Genomic DNA, 6032 nt, shown 5'->3' on the forward strand with positions numbered 1-6032 from the left:
GCTGCACGCGATAGAGGGGTTATCTACATGGCAAGCATATTAAAGCGTCTTCAGCACCGTCCCGTACCGTTTGGCAGTAGCTGTTGCGGCTGGCGTGTATCACCTAAGACTGTGCTTGTACATTCGTGCACAGTAGTTACGCGGCTCTGGATTCATCGGATCACCTACTGCTGGCCTACAGACGCTTAGGTGACCTGCAGTGAACACGTGTTGCTGATTCATCAATATCTACGGCTGCGCGCAATACAGTGGTTACCTAGCAAGCATACGAAGGCGTCTTCAGCACTGTCCCGGGCCATTTGGCAATAGCTCTTGCGGGTGGCGTGCATCATAGAGTTTCCTACAATACTTACTAGAGGGAATTCTGGCGCTAGTGTCTATGGGAGCTGCAACGCATGGCGCTTCAGCCAGCATGGGAATGATGGGTAGTACACGGATTTGTCTAAACTTCGTACTTTCGGCTCCGTTTGGCTGGGCGTCGCCTGCATCGGCTTTGTCGCAAGATGAAGTTCAGCAAACGTTCAACAGTTCCACTTGACCACTTAATTTTTTTAGGCTCACCAATTCAAATCTGCTCACGGAGTTCACAACGATCCATTCTTTTACCTGAAAGAAAACCAAAACACAGCAATAAACAAAGCCACAAGTGCGTTCGAAGCCCGCAAGTACAAAGACTAGGCAAATCTGTGTACTACCCATCATTCCCATGGAGGCTCAACGATCGCAGCGCCAGAGTTCCCTCTAGTTAATTTTAGGAAACTCTATGGCGTGCATCACCTAAGACTGTGTGCTTGTGCATTCAGGCACAGTAGTTATGCGGCTCTGCATTTATCAGATCACATACTGCTGGCCTACGGACGCTTAGGTGACCTGCTGTGAACACGTGCTTCTGATTCATCAATATTCACGGCTGCGCGCAATAGAGTGGTTATCGACCTGTCAAGCATATTGTTATGTGCCGCTTACCTAGAAGACGAAGAGGAGGAGGACGTGTTCGTTGCTGCTTTCGCCATCTTGGTTGTCACCCCTATCTCTGTGATTGTGTCAATACTGTAAATACAGCCTTCTTCTGTCGTCTCCCCGTAACATCTTTGGTGGAGGCGCGGGGTACATACGAAGCACACCACGGAACTTCGCAGCGGGCGTCTCCTTGGGCAATCCACCATGTCGACAGGCAAGCCCGTTGATCCTGCCCCCGCTACGCCAACTGAACCCAGCCATGCCGCGCGCGTCAGGAGTAGCAGAAATCACGACTTGCGCGGTGTGTCGCGTGAAATCCTGCGGAAAACCACGCGAGCCACGAAGGGGATGACGAGGGTGAATTCCCGGTTACACGCCGAGCAAGCCACCACCGCTACGTAGAGAACTCGGTGTTAAGATACGTAATGATTAGCGGCAAAACGCGCGCGGCGACCCATGCTGGCCTACGGACGCTTAGGTGACCTGCTGTGAACACGTGCTGCTGATTCATCAATATCCACAGCAGCGCGCAATACAGTGGTTATCTACCTGGCAAGCATATAAAGGCGTCTTCAGCACCGTCCCGGACCATTTGGCAGTAGCTGTTGCGGCTGGCGTGCATCACCTAAGAGTGTGCTTGTACTTACAGGAACAGTAGTTACGCGGCTCAGGATTGTTCAGATCACCTACTGCTGGCCTACAAATGCTTAGGTGACGTGCTGTGAACACATGCTGTTGGTTAATCAATATCCACGGCTGCACGCGATAGAGGGGTTATCTACATGGCAAGCATATTAAAGCGTCTTCAGCACCGTCCCGTACCGTTTGGCAGTAGCTGTTGCGGCTGGCGTGTATCACCTAAGACTGTGCTTGTACATTCGTGCACAGTAGTTACGCGGCTCTGGATTCATCGGATCACCTACTGCTGGCCTACAGACGCTTAGGTGACCTGCAGTGAACACGTGTTGCTGATTCATCAATATCTACGGCTGCGCGCAATACAGTGGTTACCTAGCAAGCATACGAAGGCGTCTTCAGCACTGTCCCGGGCCATTTGGCAATAGCTCTTGCGGGTGGCGTGCATCATAGAGTTTCCTACAATACTTACTAGAGGGAATTCTGGCGCTAGTGTCTATGGGAGCTGCAACGCATGGCGCTTCAGCCAGCATGGGAATGATGGGTAGTACACGGATTTGTCTAAACTTCGTACTTTCGGCTCCGTTTGGCTGGGCGTCGCCTGCATCGGCTTTGTCGCAAGATGAAGTTCAGCAAACGTTCAACAGTTCCACTTGACCACTTAATTTTTTTAGGCTCACCAATTCAAATCTGCTCACGGAGTTCACAACGATCCATTCTTTTACCTGAAAGAAAACCAAAACACAGCAATAAACAAAGCCACAAGTGCGTTCGAAGCCCGCAAGTACAAAGACTAGGCAAATCTGTGTACTACCCATCATTCCCATGGTGGCTCAACGATCGCAGCGCCAGAGTTCCCTCTAGTTAATTTTAGGAAACTCTATGGCGTGCATCACCTAAGACTGTGTGCTTGTGCATTCAGGCACAGTAGTTATGCGGCTCTGCATTTATCAGATCACACACTGCTGGCCTACGGACGCTTAGGTGACCTGCTGTGAACACGTGCTTCTGATTCATCAATATTCACGGCTGCGCGCAATAGAGTGGTTATCGACCTGTCAAGCATATTGTTATGTGCCGCTTACCTAGAAGACGAAGAGGAGGAGGACGTGTTCGTTGCTGCTTTCGCCATCTTGGTTGTCACCCCTATCTCTGTGATTGTGTCAATACTGTAAATACAGCCTTCTTCTGTCGTCTCCCCGTAACATCTTTGGTGGAGGCGCGGGGTACATACGAAGCACACCACGGAACTTCGCAGCGGGCGTCTCCTTGGGCAATCCACCATGTCGACAGGCAAGCCCGTTGATCCTGCCCCCGCTACGCCAACTGAACCCAGCCATGTCGTTGTGACCCATCTCAGAGACCCTGGTACCTTCTGCGGAACTGACAACGTGCACGTCGAAAAGTGGCTGGCCGACTACGAGCGCGCCATCAAGGCCAACCGGTGGGATCCCACTTTGATGCTGGCCAACGTCAGGTACTACCTCAGGGGAACGGCCAGTGTTTGGTTCGACACGCACGAGGAGGAGCTGACCAGCTGAGATGTGTGCAAACAAAAAATGAAAGACCTTTTCGGAAAGCCTATTGCACAACAATGCGCCGCCCAGAAAGAACTTTCGTGCCGCGCACAAACCTCGACGGAGCCGTACATGGTGTACATCCAAGATGTCCTAGCCTTGTGCCGGCAAGTTGACGACCAAATGCCCGAAACTGACAAAGTCAGCCACATTCTCAAAGGCATCGCCGATGACGCTTTTCACTTACTAGTCTACAAGAACTGCTACACCATCGACGACATCATCAGGGAGTGCCGACGCTTTGAGGAAGCGAAGAGTCGTCGAGTCACGCAGCAATTTGTTCGACTCCCTAACACCGCCGCCACGTCGTCGTGCGAAGACGCCGAGCTCCAGCCGCCACCCAGTACCGAAAACTTCTTGCGCCTTGTGCGGCGAGAGATCTAGGCAGCATCCTCATCCGCACCGCAGGCCCGTTCTTCCGAAGAAACCCGCCCGACAGTGTCGTTGATCCAGGCCGTCGTGCGCGAAGAACTGGCAAACGCAGGCATCCAGCCCATATGTGCCCTCAGTCGTCCCGCGGTCAGCACTGTTCCATCCTACCGCCCACAACCGACCTATTTCTGGTTCCGTGATCCGAACCAGTGGCACACACGATATGACAGACCTATCTGCTTCAACTGCAGCGGGGTAGGCCACATTCCTCGCCATTGTCGCTATCGTAGGCCATCGTTTCCTCGTGCAACGTACCGTCCAGATGACACTCGATCCTCACCTTTTTACGCCCGCGAGGACCCTACCAGCCTTAACGCCCAAACCTCGGCCCCACGTTCCGACCGCCCACCGTCCCTGCGGAACCAGTGACGTTCTCGGTCACCTTTGCCCCGTCGCTCACCCTCGCCGTATCCTCGCCGTCCTTCCTCGGAAAACTGACCAATGCAGCTCCCGGAGGTGATGCTGCATTGGCCTACCGACCGGCAAATGCTCTGTTGACCCTGGCTAGCCGACAAAACCTTTTGGACGTAGAAGTCGATGGCGTACCGGTTTCGGCGCTCATCGACACTGGCGCCCAAATATCAGTAATGAGCGCTCACCTTTCTCGCCGTCTCCGTAAGGTCCTTACGCTCGCCTCATCACCTGTTGTTCGTGTAGCCGATGGCGGTACACCTCGCGTTCTTGGAATGTGTACTGCGCGTGTGAGCTTCGATGACCACAAGACCTCAGTTCTCTTTGCTGTTCTGGACGAGTGCCCCCATGACCTCATTCTCGGCCACGACTTTCTGAGCACGCATTCTGCCCTTATCGATTGTTCTTCTGGCCTTTTACAGTTATAGCTTTCTGCTATGCCTGACCACACCATCCCGTCGCCACCACGTTTATGTGCTGTCCAGTTGGTTCGCTTGCGCCCAGGTACAGCTACTTACGTCTCGTTTACCCCAGACCCTCCTGTACATGATGGCGACTACCTGATTACCCCTTCCTTGGACGTTCTCCTGACGCGCCGTGTAGCTCTGCCTCACTCCCTTGTTACTGTTTCTGCGAACCGAGCATGCCTACCTGTCCTCAACTTTGGACGTTGCACACAGTTGCTTCCCGAAGGTATCACGCTGGCCACTATATCATCTTTAGACTCACACGACCCTGTGGCCCTGGCCATTGATACTCCACAACTGGCTTCAGGAAGCTCCCCCCCCCCCCGGCTGCTAGTGCAACACCTGATGACCCGCTCGACGACATGATTGCCCCGGACCTTTCCCCTTCTCAAAGCAAGGAACTCCGCCTTTTGTTGGCGTCATACCGCGACGTTTTCGATTTCGCTTCGCCGCAGCTTGGCCAAACATCTCTGGTCACCCACTGTATTGATACCGGGGACGCAAGACCCATTCATCGCCGTCCTTACCGCGTCTCTGCTACCGAGCGCGGCGTCATTCAAACGGAAGTCGACAAGATGCTCGCTAAGGACATCATCGAGCCGTCTTCGAGTCCTTGGGCGTCCCCTGTGGTTCTTGCAAAGAAGAAAGACAATACCTGGCGGTTCCGCGTCGACTATCGCCACCTTAACAAGATCACCAAGAAAGACGTCTACCCTTTGCCGCGAATAGACGACGCCCTTGATTCTCTTCATGGCGCACGGTACTTCCATAGACCTTCGCTCAGGCTATTGGCAAATTGCTGTCGATGAAAATGATAGGGAGAAGACGGCCTTTATTACACCGGATGGGCTCTACAAGTGTAAAGTCTTGCCCTTTGGGCTGTGTAACGCGCCCGCAACATTTGATCGCATGATGGACTCCCTACTTCGGGGTTTCAAATGGTCCACATGCCTCTGTTACCTGGACGATGTCGTTGTTTTCTCACCTACCTTCTCAAGCCACTTACAACGCTTGTCGGCTACTTTGCAAGTCTTTAGCACAGCAGGTCTTCAGCTCCACTCTTCAAAATGCCGCTTTGGCCGCCGCGAGATCACCGTGCTTGGCCATCTTGTTGACGCTGCGGGCATACGGCCTGACCCTGCAAAAATACGGACGCCGACTGCCTGTCTCGATATCCCGTAGACCCACCAGAACCTTCGGCAAACGATACCATTCCATCTGTGCTCGCAATCACTGACCTCTTCAACATCTCTGCTGAGCAACGCCGTGACCCAACTCTCCGCAAGATCATTGACCACCTCAACTCACCGACACCTGACTCCTCTCTCCGTCTCTTCGTGCACCTTGCTTCGTCGCAGTTTCATACCTGACGGTCCTGACCTCTTGCTTGTTATTACGGCACACCTTCGTTCAGCTGTTTTGGCCCAACTTCATGATGTGCCGACAGCGGGGCACCTCGGATTATCCCGAACCTACGATCGTGCGCGCCGTCGTTTCTACTGGCCTGGAATGTACAGGTCGGTACGCCGTTACGTGACCTCGTGCGACC

This window comes from Rhipicephalus sanguineus, chromosome 1 (genome assembly GCF_013339695.2).
Source record: "Rhipicephalus sanguineus isolate Rsan-2018 chromosome 1, BIME_Rsan_1.4, whole genome shotgun sequence".
In the NCBI taxonomy this organism is placed as follows: Eukaryota; Metazoa; Arthropoda; class Arachnida; order Ixodida; family Ixodidae; genus Rhipicephalus; species Rhipicephalus sanguineus.